Source organism: Rhinoderma darwinii, chromosome 1, assembly GCF_050947455.1.
Source record: "Rhinoderma darwinii isolate aRhiDar2 chromosome 1, aRhiDar2.hap1, whole genome shotgun sequence".
NCBI lineage: Eukaryota > Metazoa > Chordata > Amphibia > Anura > Rhinodermatidae > Rhinoderma > Rhinoderma darwinii.
In genome coordinates, this window is record NC_134687.1 from 286,965,048 (window position 1) to 286,985,521 (window position 20,474).

Consider the following 20,474-nt stretch of genomic DNA (forward strand, 5'->3'; position numbering starts at 1 on the left):
GGAAATACGCTGTGTTGTTCATTTGAGTGGTATTTTTACAGATTTTTTTTAAAAAAGCGAGGCTTCGTTCACATCTGCGTTGGGGTTCCAATCGTGGGTTCCGTCAGACCTTTCCGTCAAGGTAACCCTTGTATGGAAACCACAGCTTTCCGTTAGCATTACAATGGTAAAGCTTCCGTTGCTAATGGTTAACGTTCGTCTCCGTTCCGTAAGGTTTCCGTTTATTTTTTTACGGAATCAATAGCGTAATCGACTCATCCCAAGTGACTGCTGCAGCGGTCACATGGACTGCAGCGTCATCCCAGGAGGCCCGGTTGTATTAGGGAGAGGGACGCGTCACTATGAGAACGGGATAATTATAAACTTTTTTTTTTCTTGCTAGCGGTATTTCCGCAGCAAAGATTCCGCCTGAAGAACTGCACCACAATTTGGTGCGTTTTTTTGTGGCGGAATTCTCTGCGGCTCTCAAGACGGATATGCTCTGTACTTTTACGCAGCATATACCCCCTGTGTTCACTTACCCTATAAGTTACATGCCATTCAGGAGGGGGGCCTCGCAGCAATTCATCAATAATGGGGAGGCCAATGTAGTTATTATTGTGATACCTCCGTAAATAGGGAAACCGCCACTTATCTTCTATCAGTCACATTATCTCACCCATCCAGTATGATGAAGACACTAACATAACATTAACCCCTTTAGGACACTGCCTGTTTTGGCCTTGTGGACGCAGATGATTTTTTCAAATCTGACATGTCACTTTATGTGGTAATAACTCTGGAATGCTTTTACCTATCCAAGCGATTCTGAGATTGTTTTCTCGTGACATATTGTACTTTATGTTAGTGAAAAAATTTGGTCGATAAATTCAATATTTATTTGTGAAATCTTCAAATTTTAGCAAAAATTAAAATTTTTCTAAATTTAAATGTGTTTGTTTGTAAAACAGATAGTAATACCACACAAAATAGTTACTAGTTAACATCCCCCATATGTCTACTTTATGTTTGCATCATTTTTTTTCACGTATTTTTATTTTTCTAGGACGTTACAAGGCTTAGAACTTTAGCAGCAATTTCTCATATTTTCAAGAAAATTTCAATAGGCCATTTTTTCAGGGACCGGTTCAGTTATGAAGTGGTTTTGAGGGCCTTCTATATTTGAAAGTCCCCATAAATCACCCCATTTTGAAAACTGCACCCCTCAAGGTATTCACAAACCACATTCAGAAAGTATTTTAACCCTTTAGGCGTTTCACAGGAATTAAGGCAGAGTAGAGGTGAAATTTACAAATTTCATTCTTTTTGCCGAAATTCATTTGTAATAAAAAAAAATCTGTAACACAGAAGGTTTTACCAGAGAAACGCAACTCAATATTTATTGCCAAGATTCTGCAGATTTTAGAAATATCCAACATGTGGCCCTAGTGTCCTAATGGACTGAAGCACAGGTCTCAGAAGCAAAGGAGCACCCACTGGATTTTGGGGCCTCCTTTTTTAGGAATATATTTTAGGCACCATGTCAGGTTTGAGGAGGTCTTGTGGTACCTAAACAGTCGAAACCCCCCAAAAGTGACCCCATTTTGGAAACTACACCCCTCAAGGCATTTTTCTAGGGGTATAGTTAGCATTTTGACCCCACAGTTTTTTTGCAGAATTTAGTGGAATTAGTCTGTGAAGATGAAAATCACCTATTTTTCTGTGGAAACATAGAATTTTTTAATTTTTACAAGGAATAAAGGAGAAAAAGCACCCCAACATTTGTAAAGCAATTTCTCCCGATTACGGCAATACCCCATATGTGGTCGTAAACTGATGTTTGGACCCACAGCAGGGCTCAGGAGGGAAGGAGCGCCTTTTGGATTTTGGAGCGCAGATTTTCCTGTATTGGTTTTCAGTGCCGTGTCGGGTTTGCAACGCCCCGGAGGGACCAAAACAGTGGAAACCCCCCAAAAGTGACCCTATTTTGGAAACTACACCCCTCAAGGAATTTTTCTAGGGGTATAGTGAGCAATTTTACCCCACAGGATCTTTTTTAGAGCTAAGGTGACAAAAAAACACAGATTGTCGCCGACAGTGTGCATCGGGAAAAACTCAGTAACTGTACGTCCTCGTGCGGGAAGTAACCTGCAACGACGTACAGTTACTTCCTCGTGCAGATAGGGGTTAAAATGTGGATATTGGGGGAAACTTTATTTTCACAATTAACTTTTTTACCTTCTAAATTGCATAGAAAAATGCTACTGAGCAAATAATTATATCCTGGGATTTCACACATAAGATCATGGAGAAACATAAGATACACTGTTTGTGCAGAGGCAGGATACTGCAGGCGTAATATTAAATATAGCAGGAACACGTGTGGTATTAAATGCTTGTTTTACCTCAGTTATAACCTTTCCTTATAGAGTCAATAGGGAAAAATACCACAGAAATTATGACTTAAAAAGTGCGGCAGTTTCCAAGAAACCAAATCAGGCTACAAATCTATAATATCACTATTTTTCTATTTGAGATAGAATAAATAATTTCCTTTCCACACACATATAAAAACTTGTTGCATTATTAAAACAAACACAAAAAGCGTCATTGGTTTGATCCGAGCCTACCCTCGTAGTTTACCGAGTGGTACAAACCAGTTGGCAGCATCTGATTGGACGGTTTGAATGATCCCTTCCTCAGAGTTACACTGCACCAGCCATCTCCATAGAACTGCAGATGTCAGTTGGTGTTGAGCGGATAATAGACGGCGAGAGACACGAGGTCTGTGTAAGAGACGATGTTTATATGTAACTGACCGCAAATATGGCAGGAAAGTCTCTCAGCTTATGTGGAAGCAGTAAATGACTCTACAATTTGTAGAGTTTACACAAGGACATTCCCAAGAAACTTTCCTCATCCTCTGTTCTAATATTATACAATACTCCTAAAATTAACAGACCTGACATTATAGCTGGTTAATGATTGTCACTTCACAGCATGGCTGCACCTTTCATGAGGCAAGAGGAGTCCTGCACTTTGGGGCATAACTAGAAAAGACTGGGCCCCATAGCAAACTTTTGACTGGGTCCCCCTTCCTCGAAGTGCCACACACAGCCCCTCTTGTAGATAGTTGCCCACTGTAGATTGTGCCATACAGCCCCCCCTGTAGATTGTGCCATAAAGCCCCCCTGTAGATTGTGCCATACAGCCCCCCCTGTAGATTGTGCCATACAGCCCCCCCTGTAGATTGTGCCATACAGCCCCCCCTGTAGATTGTGCCATACAGCCCCCCCTGTAGATTGTGCCATACAGCCCCCCCTGTAGATTGTGCCATACAGCCCCCCCTGTAGATTGTGCCATACAGCCCCCCCTGTAGATTGTGCCATACAGCCCCCCCTGTAGATTGTGCCACACAGCCCCCCTGTAGATTGTGCCATACAGCCCCCCTGTAGATTGTGCCATACAGCCCCCCTGTAGATTGTGCCATACAGCCCCCCTGTAGATCGTGCCATACAGCCCCCCTGTAGATCGTGCCATACAGCCCCCCTGTAGATTGTGCCATACAGCCCCCCTGTAGATTGTGCCATACAGCCCCCCTGTAGATTGTGCCATACAGCCCCCCTGTAGATTGTGCCATACAGCCCCCCTGTAGATTGTGCCATACAGCCCCCCTGTAGATTGTGCCATACAACCCCCTGTTACATAGTTACATAGTTACATAGTTAGTACGGCTGAAAAAAGACACATGTCCATCAAGTTCAACCAAGGGAAGGGAAAAGGGAAGGAAAAATTTCTACACATAGGAGCTAATATTTTTTTGTTCTAGGAAATTATCTAACCCTTTTTTAAAGCCATCTACTGTCCCTGCTGTGACCAGCTCCTGCGGTAGGCTATTCCATAAATTCACCGTTCTTACTGTAAAGAAGCCTTGTCGCCTCTGCAGCTTGAACCTTTTTTTCTCCAGACGGAGGGAGTGCCCCCTTGTTTTTTGAGCGGGTTTTACAAGGAACAGGATATCACCATATTTTTTGTATGTGCCATTAATATATTTATATAAGTTAATCATGTCCCCCCTTAGTCGTCTTTTTTCAAGGCTAAATAGGTTTAATTCTTTCAATCTTTCCTCATAACTTAAATTCTCCATGCCCCTTATTAGCTTCGTTGCTCTTCTTTGTATTTTTTCCAACTCCAGGGCATCCTTTCTATGAACTGGAGCCCAGAACTGGACTGCATATTCTAGATGAGGCCTCACTAATGCTTTGTAAAGTGGCATTATTACATCCCTGTCCCGCGAGTCCATGCCTCTTTTAATACACCACAATATCCTGCTGGCCTTTGAAGCAGCTGATTGACACTGCATGCTGTTATTGAGTTTATGATTTACAAGTACACCCAAGTAAAACCCTGTAGATTTACAGCCCAGTCATGTGAAGAGTCCAGCCATGTTTCAGCAACACCAACTATATCTATATTTTCTTCCAGTATCAAGGCCTCCAGCTCCCCCATTTTGCTTGCTAGACTTCTGGCATTTGTGAACATACACTTTAACTTGCCTGTCAGTTTTTCACTTTTATTATCAGAAATGTGATTTGACATTAATCGGTCCTTTTTATTTACACTGATGTTTTGTAACGAAAGGATCTCCTTATCTTGTTGTCTAGTCCTTTCCCCACATTCTGTTTCTCCCCCCACCAATATAGTCTGACCCCTCTCTAACCTGGCTACCCCTTTTTTTTCTACATTAACCTCCCTCCTCAGCCCTAGTTTAAATACTCCGCCACCCCAGCTAGAATTCTCTCCCCCAGCACAGCGGACCCCCTTCCATTTAGGTGCAAATCATCTGCAGAATACAGTTTGTACCCCAATGAAAAGTCAGCCCAGTGCTCTAGGAACCCAAATCCTTCTCCTCTACACCAAGACTTCAGCCATGCATTTAACTCCCTAAGCTCCCGCTGTCTTTCCTGTGATGCGCATGGCACAGGCAGTATTCCTGAGAATACAACCTTGGAGGTCCTTCCCTTCAGCTTGTAGCCTAGTTCTTTAAAATTATTCTTAAGGCTCCTCCACCTACCATTTATTCTGTCGTTGGTACCGACATGGACCACGACAGCTGGATCATCACCAGCCCCTCCCAGCAATTTGTCCACCCGTTCCACCACATGCCGAACCCTGGCACCAGGGAGACAGCAAACCATTCGGTTGAGGTGGTCTTGGCGACAAATAATTCTATCCGTCTTCCTGATTATAGAATCCCCTACGAATATCAATTGTCTTGGCTTACCTGCATTACCATCCCGCCGACTACTAGCTGGGCTGTTCTCCCGGCTGTTAGGGAGATCAGTATCCACTAGGGCTGCCATTTCTGAGACTGACATCCTTGCATCATCACCCAACTTGGCAATTTTGCCTGGAATGTCAGAAACCGGATCGGCCTTCCTTGTCTTTGACCCCTTTCTACTGCCCCTAACTACATTAACCCAGCTACTTACCTGATCCTGCTCACCCATGTCTTCAACCTCCAGTTGTAACCCACTAACTGCATGCTCTGTGAGCAGCAAGCTCCGTTCAAAATTGTCTATCCTCCTCAGTGTTGCATTCTGCTCCTCCAGATCTCTAATACGAGCTTCCAGGTGAACAATATGCTCACATCTGCCACAGAGATATTCACCCTGGAACTCCAGCTCCAGTCGTGCATACATATGGCAAACTGTGCACTGAAGAAAACCTCCAATCTTGCTGTCCATTATCCCAGTTACAAAAAAACAGCGAACAGGTGTTAATCAAAAAGATAAAGAAGTAGAAGAGCACTTACTTGGGCTTTAACTCCTCTTTTGAACTCCGGTTTTTGGAACTCCACTTAACATACAAACCACTTGCTATTCAAGCCACAGAGATTGTGCCATACAGCCCCCTGTAGATTGTGCCATACAGCCCCCTGTAGATTGTGCCATACAGCCCCCTGTAGATTGTGCCATACAGCCCCCTGTAGATTGTGCCATACAGCCCCCTGTAGATTGTGCCATACAGCCCCCTGTAGATTGTGCCATACAGCCCCCTGTAGATTGTGCCATACAGCCCCCTGTAGATTGTGCCATACAGCCCCCTGTAGATTGTGCCATACAGCCCCCTGTAGATTGTGCCATACAGCCCCCTGTAGATTGTGCCATACAGCCCCCTGTAGATTGTGCCATACAGCCCCCTGTAGATTGTGCCATACAGCCCCCTGTAGATTGTGCCATACAGCCCCCCTGTAGATTGTGCCATACAGCCCCCCCTGTAGATTGTGCCATACAGCCCCCCCTGTAGATTGTGCCATACAGCCCCCCCTGTAGATTGTGCCATACAGCCCCCCCTGTAGATTGTGCCATACAGCCCCCCCTGTAGATTGTGCCATACAGCCCCCCCTGTAGATTGTGCCATACAGCCCCCCCTGTAGATTGTGCCATACAGCCCCCCCTGTAGATTGTGCCATACAGCCCCCCCTGTAGATTGTGCCATACAGCCCCCCCTGTAGATTGTGCCATACAGCCCCCCCTGTAGATTGTGCCATACAGCCCCCCCTGTAGATTGTGCCATACAGCCCCCCCTGTAGATTGTGCCATACAGCCCCCCCTGTAGATTGTGCCATACAGCCCCCCCTGTAGATTGTGCCATACAGCCCCCCCTGTAGATTGTGCCATACAGCCCCCCCTGTAGATTGTGCCATACAGCCCCCCCTGTAGATTGTGCCATACAGCCCCCCCTGTAGATTGTGCCATACAGCCCCCCCTGTAGATTGTGCCATACAGCCCCCCCTGTAGATTGTGCCATACAGCCCCCCTGTAGATTGTGCCATACAGCCCCCCTGTAGATTGTGCCATACAGCCCCCCTGTAGATTGTGCCATACAGCCCCCCTGTAGATTGTGCCATACAGCCCCCCTGTAGATTGTGCCATACAGCCCCCCTGTAGATTGTGCCATACAGCCCCCCTGTAGATTGTGCCATACAGCCCCCTGTAGATTGTGCCGTACAGCCCCCTGTACATTGTGCCATACAGCCCCCTGTAGATTGTGCCATACAGCCCCCTGTAGATTGTGCCATACAGCCCCCTGTAGATTGTGCCATACAGCCCCCTGTAGATTGTGCCATACAGCCCCCTGTAGATTGTGCCATACAGCCCCCTGTAGATTGTGCCATACAGCCCCCTGTAGATTGTGCCATATAGCCCCCTGTAGATTGTGCCATATAGCCCCCTGTAGAGTGTGCCATACAGCCCCCCTGTAGATTGTGCCATACAGCCCCCCTGTAGATTGTGCCATACAGCCCCCTTGTAGATTGTGCCATACAGCCCCCTTGTAGATTGTGCCATACAGCCCCCCTGTAGATTGTGCCATACAGCCCCCCTGTAGATTGTGCCATACAGCCCCCTTGTAGATTGTGCCATACAGCCCCCTTGTAGATTGTGCCATACAGCCCCCCTGTAGTTTGTGCCATACCGCCCCCCCTGTAGATTGTGCCATACCGCCCCCCCTGTAGATTGTGCCATACCGCCCCCTGTAGATTGTGCCATTCCGCCCCCCTGTAGATTGTGCCATACAGCACCCCCTGTAGATTGTGCCATACAGCACCCCCTGTAGATTGTGCCATACAGCACCCCCTGTAGATTGTGCCATACAGCACCCCCTGTAGATTGTGCCATACAGCACCCCCTGTAGATTGTGCCATACAGCACCCTCTGTAGATTGTGCCATACAGCACCCTCTGTAGATTGTGCCATACAGCACCCCCTGTAGATTGTGCCATACAGCACCCCCTGTAGATTGTGCCATACAGCACCCCCTGTAGATTGTGCCATACAGCACCCCCTGTAGATTGTGCCATGCAGCACCCCCTGTAGATTGTGCCATGCAGCACCCCCTGTAGATTGTGCCATACAGCACCCCTTGTAGATTGTGCCATACAGCACCCCCTGTAGATTGTGCCATACAGCACCCCCTGTAGATTGTGCCATACAGCACCCCCTGTAGATTGTGCCATACAGCACCCCCTGTAGATTGTGCCATACAGCACCCCCTGTAGATTGTGCCATACAGCACCCCCTGTAGATTGTGCCATACAGCACCCCCTGTAGATTGTGCCATACAGCACCCCCTGTAGATAGCACCTTCCTCCCCCTTGAAGATTGCACCCCCCAAACAAATAAAACAAAAAAATTATATTCACCTAGGTGCTTCTCCAAAGCATCCTCAATGCCGACGGGATCCATGTTTAGTCTGGCGTGATCCAGGGACTTCGTCACGCCGGCCTGCGCAGGGATCCAGTCCCTGCGCCTGATAGGTTGCAGGCCGAATGTGGCCTGTTGGCCATAGCTTAGTAAATGGCAGAGCTGGGCGATATCTCCCTGCTCTGCCATAGTACATTCCTCCCAAGTTTCAAGTATCTCAAAAAGCAAGAACCACAGTATCATGCTTCCATAGTGCCTCCCACACTGCATAATACCAAATAGCTGCCCCCACACAGTATAATGCCACATAGCTGCCACTGTACAATATTATGCCCCCATAACTGCTACCATACAGTATAATACCCCCATAGCTGCCACCATACAGTACACTGCGCCTTGAGAAAGCGTGTACCAGCACGTGAAACGGCCGTAGGCAATTCCACATCCTGACCAAAGATCTTTTTTGTAATAAAGAAATTGTTTGCCAGCTTCGGTGAGTGCCTCGATCATTCCTCTACATATACACTGCGCCATAGATCCACCGATATTGTATGAAGCCAACAAAGATGCCCCATACAGTATAATGCCCACACAGATTCTCCCATGCAGTATAATGCCTATACAAATGCCCCCATATAGCATAATGCCCAAACAAATTCCCCCATACAGCATAATGCCCCATAGCTGCACCCATGGAGTATAATGCCCCCATAGCTGCCACATACAGTATAATGCTTCCATAGCTGTCCCCCATACAGCTTAATGCCCCCATAGCTGCCCCCATACAGCATAATGCCCCCATAGCGGCCCCATACAGCATAATGGCTCCATAGCTGCCCCATAATGCTCCCTAGCTGCCCTTAGTAGCACCACATTGTCCCCTATAGATAGTACCCCTTTATAGTGCCACAGTGTCCATGCAGATAGCGCCACACCTCACTCCCCTGTAGATTGCGCCATTGGGACTCCCTCTAGGAGCGGAATCCCCAGCCAGAGCAGAGGCCAGGTATTCCGCTCCTAGAGGGAAGCCCTGATGTCCCTGTCCATACAATAAATTTTTTTGTATGGGATGGTTACGCCATTTTGAGATGGTTTGTTCTGTTAACCCTTAATACCTAACTGATATCTTCTCCGTGTATGACCTTTTTTTTTTATCAGTTTTTTCCATATATATTTTTTGATACCATGTATTGTTAATATTTATCTTGTAATAAAGATTTTTATATTTTTTACAACATTTGGGAGTAAAATATATTTCTTTGGGTGCTATGTTCCCTGTGCTTTTTTGCTTTTAGATTGTCTACTTGTATTTTGGGGAACCCCAGTTTTATTTGGTTTGTTGAGGTTCTATGTAGGTTTATATCATGATCCAAAGCACACCACATCCACTGTAAAACATGGTGGAGGCAGTGTAATGGCATGGGCATGCATGGCTGCCAAAGGCACTGGGTCACTGCTGTTTATTGATGATGTGACTGAAGACAGAAGCAGCCGGATGAATTCTGAAGTGTTCAGGGATATACTTTCTGCTCAGATTCAACCAAATGCAGCAAGGTTGACTGGACGTCGCTTCACAGTACAGATGGACAATGACCCAAAACATACTGCGAAAGCAACCTAGGAGTTTTTTAAGGCAGAGAAGTGGAATATCCTGCAATGGCCAAGTCAATCACCAGATCTCAACCCGATCGACCATGCTTTTCACTTGCTTAAGACAAAACTTAAGGCAGAAAGACCTACAAACAAGCAACAACTGAAGACAGCTGCAGTAAAGGCCTAGCAAAGCATCACAAAGGAGGAAATCCAGCGTTTAGTGATGTACATGGGTTCCAGACTCCAGGCAGTCATTGCCTGCAAACGATTCTCTAATGAAATTGTTTTTATTTTATTTATGGTAATGTTAATTTGTTCAATTACTTTTGAGCCCCTGAAATGAGGAGGCTGTGTAGAAAAATGGTTGCATTTCCTAAATGTTTCACAGGATATTTTTGTTCAACCCCTTGAATTAAACCTTAAAGTGCAGCTAAACGTTCAACAAACTTCTGATAGTGACATGTCAGAAGTTTGGATTGGTGGGGGTCCGAGCACAGAGACCCCCACCAATCGTTAGAACGAAGCAGCTAAAGCACTCGTGTGAGCGCTCAGCTGCTTCGTTTCTGTTCGGCTTTTTCCGGAAAGCCAATGTATCAGTGTACGAGCTCATAGACTTTCTATTGTCTGTACACCGATACATTTATATCCGGAAATAGCCGAACACACACGAAGCAGCTGAGCGCTCATACGAGCACTTCAGCTGCTTCGTTCTAGAGATTGGCGGGGGTCTCAGTGCTCGGACCCCCACCAATACAAACTTCTGACATGTCTCCATGACATGTCAGAAGTTTGTCAAACGTTTAGCTACACTTTAAAGTCTACACTTCAATTGCATCTCAGTTGATAATTTCAAATCCAATGTGGTGGCATGCAGAGCCCAAATCATCAAGATTGTGCCACTGTCCAAATAATTTTGGACCTAACTATGTACTGAGCTTGGTTCTGTTGCTGTATTTATGTACTATGCTTGTTTCTGGTGCTGTATTTATCTACTGAGCTTGGTTATGGTGTTGTATTTATGTACTGAGCTTGGTTCTGGTGCTGTATTTATGTACTGAGCTTGGTTCTGGTGTTGTATTTATGTATTGAGCTTGATTCTGTTGTTGTATTTATGTACTGAGCTTGGTTCTGGTGTTGTATTTATGTACTGAGCTTTGTACTGGTGCTGTATTTATGTGCTGAGCTTTGTTCTGGTGCTGTATTTATGTACTAACCTTGGTTCTGGTGTTGTATTGATGTACTGAGCTTGGGTCTGGTATTGTATTTATTTACTGAGCTTGGTTTTGGTGTTGTATTTATGTACTGAGCTTGGTTCTGGTATTGTATTTATGTACTGAGCTTTGTGCTGGTGTTGTATTTATGTACTGAGCTTGGTACTGTTATTGTATGTATGTACTGAGCTTGGTTCTGGTATTTTATTTATGTACTGAGCTTTGTTCTGGTGCTGTATATATGTACTAAGCTTTGTTCTGGTGTTGTATTTATGTACTGAGTTTTGTTCTGGTGCTGTATATATGTACTCAGCTTGTTATGGTGGTGTATATATGTGTGAACTTTGTTCTGAAGCTGTAATTACATAGTATATATTTATAATAACAAAATTGCAGGGCAGATGGGATTGTTTTCAACTCATTGTCTATTTAATGGGAACCTGTCAGGTAGTTTTAACCCCTTGAACCACTACCACCATGTAGCAATACATGACCTGACAATATTTCCACACATTCCCTTGTATGTTTTTTTTGCAGGTGCAACAAAATCTATAAAATCAACTTTTAAAATGGCCCACACTGTATGCTAATTACACATTAAGGGGTCATAGGGTGGTGCCGCTATCCTGAAGAGTCACGTGGTCCTGCCTTCAAACCCACCTTTCCAAGATTGATTGACATCCCGCTGGCTGTTATACATCACTACCAGTCTCCTCCAACTTTCTTGGATGCGCCATTGCTGTGTATTCTGCCCGGCTTCATCGTTGCACCGCACATGCCAGGGGAGTACAAGGCAACGGCGCATCTGCAAGAGTTGGCAGGAGGCTGCTAGTGATGTAGAACAAAAATTGAAGAAATTGGTGTAAAAAATTATCCCTAACCATAGGGATTGTTATATAGCAATTATATACTCCACAGAAAGTCAGAAAAAAATATCACTGGAAAGGGACTGGAGTTTATAATAAAATATAACTTTTACTGAAGTATAATATAAAATAGATATAACAAAACTACATGCAAAAAGAAAAAAGGTCACATTATAATGACATCCTCATTAATGAAAAAGACAGGGTTAAATAAGTAGTGCGAGTATAACCCTCATGTTGTATGAAGAAAAAAGCCACAAATTATGCAACATGTATAAAAAATTGATAGAATGTGATTTGAGAGCTGGTATTCCAAAGTATCAATCCTATTACATTTCCCACATATATGAAAAAGGACTTGTAGTAGCTATGGGTTTTGTTGTATATACCCACCTACCTGTTCCTGTTGCAGTTTCTCTCAATCGAGTTAGATTAAGATGGAATCCTGTTCACATCCTCAAGTATACAACAAACCCCATAGCTACTACAAGTCCTTTTTCATATATGTGGGAAATGTATTAGGATTGATACTTTGGAATACCAGCTCTTTTCTTCATACAACATGAGGGTTATACTCGCACTACTTATGCTTATTTAACCCGGTCTTTTTCATCGTTGAGGATGTCATTATAATGTGTTCTTTTTTCTTTTTGCATGTAGTTTTGGCATATTTATTTTATATTATACATCAGTAAAAGTTATATTTTATTGTAAATTCCAGTCCTTTTCCAGTGAATTTTTTTAGTGATGTAGAACAGCCAATTTATAATGAGGCATATGAAGCATTCAGACATTGGCATTGTTATGGGGAGATTGTGGTTGTCATGGGGACATTGCGGCTGGGATTAGAGACCGTGTGGCTGTCATGGGGTATTGTGACTGATATGGAGGCATTAGGGTATTTATGTGGGTATTGTGGCTGCTAAAGTGGGTAATGAAGCAGTGTAGTTGTCATAGGGGCAATTAGTCCATCAAGGGGCATTATAGGTTGTCATGGTTGTATTGCGGTTGGCATTTTGCTGCTGCCATGTGAGGCTTTGTAGTTGTCATGGGGGCATTGGGGTAGACATAGGAGACATTCAGGGTAATTTTACTGCTACGGAGGGCATAGTGGCCTTACATGGGGTCACTGTAGCTGGAATAGGGATCAATGATAGCATTGTGGTTGTCCTCTGGGAATTGTAATTGGTATTGAAGGCATTGTTGCTGGTATATGACGCATTCTGGGATTGTGGTTGTGAGGGGACATTGTGGCTTTCATGGGGACATCGTGACTGGGTTTAAAGACAGTGTGGCTGTCATGAGGGCATTGTGAATTTTTAGAGGCATTGTGTTTTGTATTTGGGCTTTGTGATGGTAAAGTGGACAATGAGGGGATTGCAGTTGTCATGAGGGCATTTTGGTTGTCTTAAGAGGTATTGTTGTATTGCTAATGGCTAAGGGGCATTGAGCTCAATGTGGCTGGCATAGGGGGCATTGTGAGAAATATGGCTGGCATGGAGGACATTGTGGCTGTCATGGGGCAATGTTATTGGCAAATGTAGAATTGAGGTCACATCGACTGGCATGGAGTGCATTGTAGCTATAATGGATATATTGTGGCTGGGATTTAGTGTGTTTCACTGGGGCATAGTGGCTCTTATGGGAGCATTGTGGTTGGCATTTGGGCACTGTTGCTTAAATGAGAGCCATTGTGGCTGGGATAAGGCATATAGCGGGCGTCATGTTGTCATTGTGGCTTGCATTAGGGGCATTGTGGTTAGAATAGGTCCATTCTAAATTACATAGGGCCATTAATGGCATTGTGACTTGCATAGAGGGCATTGTGGCTGTCATTTTCACTTTGCCATTGGCAAAAGGGGAATTGAGGACATTGTGACTGGCTTGGAGGGTATTGTGGCTTTTATAAGGGACAATGTGGGGGTCATGGGGGCATAGTGGCTTTAATTGGAGCATTGTAACTGGCATGTGGGCATTGCTGCCATGGGAGGCATTGTGCCAGGGATGGTGGGCATTGTGGTTATTGTTGAGGAATTGGTATTGAGGGCATTTTGACTAACATATTAGGCATTTTGAGATTGTGATTGTCATGGTGACATTTTGGCTTTCATGGAGGCAGTGTGGCTGTCATGGGGAGTGTGACTGTCACGTAGCAATTGTGGCTGGCATGGATAGCATTGAGGTGTTTATTTCGACATTGTGGATGGTAAAATTGGTAGAAATTCCTATATCTAATGGCAATGATTTTGCCAAGCCAAGTATATTTTGTTGGGCAGTATATTACACAATCTTTCTGGTTATCAGCTGTGTTTATGAAAATCTTCCCTGAATTACAGTTCATTTTTGTAGGGTTTGTTTGGGTAGGGTTTAAATTTTTTGTTATGAGTGGTGCAGTATAGTTGATGTGTCTTCTTTTCTTTTCCCTCTCTAGAGATTTGGCCAGAAGTTGCAAGTCCGTGTCCAGCTATTTTCACTACTAGTGATATCACTTTGTGTCCTAACTTGGTGCATGTGAGGCCTTTATTGAATGTGTGATATTTTTCCCTAATGGATGATATTATCTATACTGTGTCCCCTCTAGGGATGTCACGATACCAGAATTTGGACTTCGATACCGATACTTCGTTTAGTATTGCGATTTCGATACCAATTTCGATACTTTTGCAAACAGTAATAAAAAAAAAATTCTTCCGTTTTCTGATGTGAGGCGCGACGTGTGATGAATTTTGAACGCGCCTCACATTAATAGTAATTAATCCCATCATGTTTCGCAGTCATAATGGGTTAATGTGCGAGGTACATGATGGGGTTAATTACTATTAATGTGAGGAACATGGAGGTTAAATTCATCGCACCTCGCATTAATAAGTGAATGAAAGCCGTGTTTATTTCATTTTTTTACAGCGTACACATCATAAATGATGCAAAAAAATTGTTGTGCGCGCCATTACTGAATGTGTGAATATTTTATGTATTGAGACTTATTTTAATGTTTATTGTAAAAAAGGTGAATGTGTATTTTTTTTTAATTTTAACAATACTTTGTTTTTACTTTTATTTTTAAACTTTAATGTACTGACATATATCAGATATGTGCCAGTACATTAGCATGTGGACGGATAGCACACAGGCTGTTGTTAGGGCATACTGAGGTATGTCCTAACAACAAGAGATATGGTAAGACAGCCCTGGGGTCCGTCAATAGACCCTGGGCTGTCTGCCCATATATGGTATGGCCCTCGATCGCGTCACAGGAATTCCCTGTGACGCGATCCAGGGGCATCCCCCCTGCTCATTTTCTCCTGAATGCTGCAGTCAGCTGTGATCGCTGCATTCAGGGGAATAATGGCAGAGATGAGAGGTTTCTCTGATCTCCGCCGTTATAGAGCGGGGCTGCGGCTGTGTAATACAGCCATTGCCCCGCTCCTGACAGGAAGTGCGCGCGCGGTCAGCATGAGGTGATGCGGCTGGCGCTGCACTAATGAGCGGCAGTTCAGGCACTGAGGACAGGACAGAACATGGGGGTGTTTTGTAGTGCGCCCGCCATGTTCTGTCTCTAGTGCCGCCGCTCATTAGTGCAGCGCTGGCCGCATCGCATCATCCTGACCCCGCGCACTTATCATGACTCAGGAGCGGGGCTGTGGCTGAATTACACAGCCGCAGCCGCGCTCCCATACATTCATGTATTACTATACTGAGCTATGCGGCTGCGCAGCTCAGTATCGAAATACAGGAAATAACGGTATCGAACCGTTTAGGGATGCACAGTATCGAAACAGTATCGAAGTTTCGATGCACCGTGCATCCCTAGGCCCCATTTAGGCCCATTTTATATATGAGTTGTAAATGGACCTCTGAATAGATTGAAGAATGGTTTTCTCTTTTATACAGGTGCGAAGAAGAGTGCTATTTCTTCTCGGCATCTGATATGTGGTGTAATTGGTGAGTAATTTAGGAGTTATGATTAGAGACCATTCTATCCTACTTGTGGCTTCTAGTCAGGACGGAGTGGTCTTTGCATTTTCTTGGATAGGAAGACTTGAGGTGGGATCTCTAGTTTGGCTCATCAGAATGTTTCCCAGAAAGGGTTCAAGTGCCCCTTAAAATTTTTGGGGGTTTTATCAGAAACTAGGCACACTAACATCTCTTTACTGATCCAATACATCTATTGCATTTACCAGGAATGTATTATCACACCTCTTTCCTATTGTTTTTTTCTAGGTGTCTATTTGAAAGTGAAGAGAAGCAGGATATGGAATCCTCCAGTCAGCGGCAACAGAGGAATCAGAGGACTGGTAATTAATATCATTATTAATTACTGATAATTATCAGGCTAGTTTCTAGCTCTGGACTTTCAAAGTTGTGGTAATACCTTCCTAGTATATAAGGATATATGTCTAGTAGTACAAAAAGACAAGAGCATGGAAGCAGCACTCACGAAAAAAAAGTGACGTTTATTCACCCAACAAATGCAACGTTTCACTTCCTCAATGGAAGCATTTTCAAGCAAACAGTGATAGTATCACAGGAGTATAAATACACAGAACACAGTTAAAAAAACAAGGGTTGTGATTCTCTGTATTTATTCTCGTGTGATACTATCACTGTTTGCTTGAAAATGCTTCCATTGAGGAAGTGAAACGTTGCATTTGTTGGGTGAATAAACGTCACTTTTTTTCGTAAGTGCTGCTTCTATGCTCTTGACTTTTTGTTATACATCATATGGGGAGAAGTCACTCCTATCATTTGAAGCTTAGCACCGACCATTTATTTGGTAATCTGCACTTGTGCTGCTCCTATCTACCTTACAATTTTGTCTAGTAGTACATATATTGGCTATACATATTTAAGGGCATTGTAAATGCCTTAGTTTTCTCCACATCGGTGCACTGCATTTATATTCCAACATACACATTCATCACAATCTTTCCTTCCCCAATGGGAATTTTTGGCTGTCATGTGGACATTGTGACTGGCATGGAGGACATTGTAGCCAGAATAGGGAGAATTGAGGGCATTGTGGTTGTCGTCGACAAATTTATAATTGGCACTGAGGCATTGTGACTGGCATATGAGGCATTCAGGGATTGTGGTTGTCATTGGGACATTGCGGCTGGGATTAGATACAGTGTGGCTCTGATGGAAGTATTGTGGAATTTATGTCGGTATTGTGGCTGCTTAAGTGGGTAACGAGACAGTGTATTACAAATATATAAACTCCTAGAACAATGTGATAATTGGCTAAGATGTGTCCACAGGGGACACCTTCCCTTTCTTAACAGTTGGGCCACTCCAAAATTAGTACCATACAGAAGAAACGGAGTACAAAACCATATATATATATATATATATATATATATATATATATATATATAAATAAAAGTATAACAATTTTATTAACATAAAGGTTTAGACAAACAATTAAAAATTGGTATCAAAACAGAGAAGACTCTATAAATGTTCGCATGTCATATCGGACTAACAGGACCTATGATGCAAGAGAGGTATACTATAATATCCATATTGGAAATGGTGGTGCAGTAGCCTGAAAATGGTAATGTCCTATGCCAAAGTTCAAGTGCATATGTTTAGATCAAAACAGTCCATATAAAGATAGGAGAAACCAGTAATATCAGGGGAAAAAACAGCACCTTACCCATCTTAGTGGTCCTCAGAGCCTGAATAACATGTGCAAGACCCCAACGTGCGTTTCGCGATTAGTGCTTCCTCAGAGTGGCCAATCAGTGTCATACACTTCTCATTGTTCCAGCCCAACGTGATTGTGCAGTGAAAGAAGCTGGGCTGGAACAATGAGAAGTCTATGACGCTGATTGGTCACTGATTGGTCAGCGTCATACACTCCTCTCTACAACGCCAAGTTGGTAAAAAGTAAAAACACGCCCAGTTGGTCATTAAGAAACTAATTTGCATATATCTAAAATTGCTCATAACTTGCTCTAAAATGATAGTTTTACAAAATAAAAACCACTGCTGTTATCTACATTACAGCGCCAATCGGATTATGTAGGAGATAGGGCACTTATAATCTGGTGACAGAGCCTCTTTAAGGGTATTTTGTCTTCTGGTGGATCTCTCTTTACTGTCAGGACAGGTAATTTATAACATGACTTATGTAAGCCATAACACCTATAGAACAGATCTCTCTTTGGCTAGGGCTACATGGCAAATTGCAATCACCCACAAAGCGACCTCAGTGCTTCGCTATAGAAACAAACTCATGAGGTTCCTTGCAACTATGGCAAAAAGTCTGTCATGGTTAAATTTTTTACGGTTGCAAGGTCACTTGCGACTTTTTCTTCCATTGGGAAATATGAAGGGGGAATTGCTAAGCAAAAAGTGGAGTAAATACCGTACACCAAATTTATTATGTGTTTTTGCACTTTTTGCACCTTCTTTAGCAATTTAAAGTGTCTAGAAATAGGGGTGTGGCTAAGAGGAGATGTAAAAGGGGGCAAATTTATTAACATCTATTGCCATTTCTGGTGCAAAATATTGGTTTAAAGTACAGAACCACCATGAGGTGAAAAAATAAAGCGAAAAGTGTCCTGCCGGTTGTGCAAATTTTATCATTCTCCATGCACCAGTCTGCTAAATTTGGTGCGGTTTCAAATAGTCTAATCTAGTTGTATCCTGTCTAACTTTCCAACAGTAAGGGTCCATTCAGACCATGAGACTGTGTTTTTGGATGCGTTTTTTAGATGCAGTCTTTATAGCACCTCAACCGAAACGTCTGAATGAACCCTAAATCTGCTGCATAAGGCCCTATTCCCACTGAGGTTTTTTGACGCAGAAGCCACGTTGGAATCGGCACAAAAACGCCCCAAATCACTCTTCATAGTATTCAATGGGATGTAAAAGCGTACATTTTGCATTTTTTGTCCTCTCCGCACCTTATGCGAAATATATGGTAAATATACCATATTGCCTGCTGGTGTGACGGCTATAAAACATTTTTTTGTTAGGTCACCCAAATATTTTTTTTTATTAGGAGAAAATGTCTTTTTTTTTTAAAAATACATTATTTTAATTGTATATAGTTGTACTAAAATAAAGTTTTATTGTATGTTCCAATTCCTTGGCAACATACACCATACAATATAGCGCGGGCTCAGAAGCTGAGAGGGTGTCAGTTGTTTTATACTGCTGACACCCATCTGCAACAACCGTGATCAGTTATAACTCTGATTCCGGACCTTTAACCCCTCTGTCCCCTGATGCCCCCCCCACCGACAAAATCATCGGGTGCCAATTGGTTATCAAGGCAGCCAGAGACCAGAGACCTAGTGAAGGCCAACAGGTCTATCTTCTGTGGGCTACTATAAATCTTGCCAGATTGCATGGTAGAGTCACCTAGGGGGACTAAACGTAAATTTAAGTATAAGTTTACATAAGAGACCTTTTACCATTTTTCACGTAAAATAATGCAAACAACAAAAAAAGTAAATATAACTGGTCTCGCCACATCCGTTAAAATACAAACTATTAAAATATCACGGAATTTAACTTGCACTGTAAGCACCGTAGGAAAAAAAAATCAGTGCCAGAATTGCTATTTTTTTGTTACTTTGCTTCCCCAAAAATTTGAATAAAAGTGATCAGAAAGTCTTTTGTACCCCAAAATTTTACCAATAAAGGCTACGGTTCGCCTAGCAAATAAAGAAACCTTAACACAGTACTATCGATGGAAAAACAAAAAAAGTTATGGGTTTTAGAATTTGTCGACATAAAACTATTTTTCTTTAAGAAATAGTTTTTATTTTGTAAATGTAGTAAAACATAAAAAAAAACTACAACATTTGACATCTCTGTATGCATACTGATCCGCAGACTAAAGTTAACATGTAAATTTTACCGCACAGTGAACACCGTAAAAACAAAACCCCAATTGATGTACTTGCAGGTAAAGGGGTTGTCCCAAGATTAATATTTATCACCTATCCACAGAATAGGAGATAAATCTTCTTGATGGATCCCCTACTGATCACTTGAAGGGCGGTTCTAAATCCCCCATTTCTCCTCACTGCACGATCGCATTGAGGGGGAGCTTGGATGGAGTACCAGCATGCACCCTGCCCGCAGGCTCCTTTGAAAGTCTATGGGATGGACCATCAGCCCCATAGACATTGAATGAAGTGGCAAGGTGCATTCTCGTCCTCCGCTCCATTCAAGCTTCTCCTCACTACGGGGGTGCAGTGCGGCAGAACGAGAGTTCGGGACCCATGTTCTAGTGATTTTTGGGGTCCCAGATATCAGGCTCTATTAACAGCAGTGTCGGATCATGCGTCACTATTTTGTCAGGAAAAATGACCCGACAGCACCCATTAAAGTCATTGGGTACCGTCGGGCGCTGTTGGATTTAGTAATGTGACAGATCCAGTGCTTCCAATTTTTCTCATTGTTCTGTTCCTATCATAAAGCAGAACAATGGGAAATAGAATGGAGATGTAAATAAAGGGTCAATTTTACGGCACAGCGAACACCGTAAAAACAAGTCCCCAAATACTATGGCGGTATTGCTGTTTTGTTTTTTTTCCAATTTCACCCTACAAAATAATTTTTAAAGTTTCTTTGTACATTATATGGTAAGTTAAATGAAA

The 20,474-nt window shown here is 43.2% G+C and overlaps 1 long non-coding RNA gene across 1 annotated transcript in view; it reads left to right on the top strand.

Moving 5' to 3' along the window:
• Positions 1–16,152, top strand: part of LOC142741401 (uncharacterized) — a 37,654-nt gene extending 21,502 nt beyond the window's left edge. The window contains exons 4-5 of the long non-coding RNA XR_012881120.1: positions 15,748–15,798; positions 16,078–16,152. This is a non-coding gene — a long non-coding RNA (uncharacterized LOC142741401). The remainder of the gene's footprint in view (positions 1–15,747; positions 15,799–16,077) is intronic.
• Positions 16,153–20,474: the final 4,322 nt, after the last annotated feature.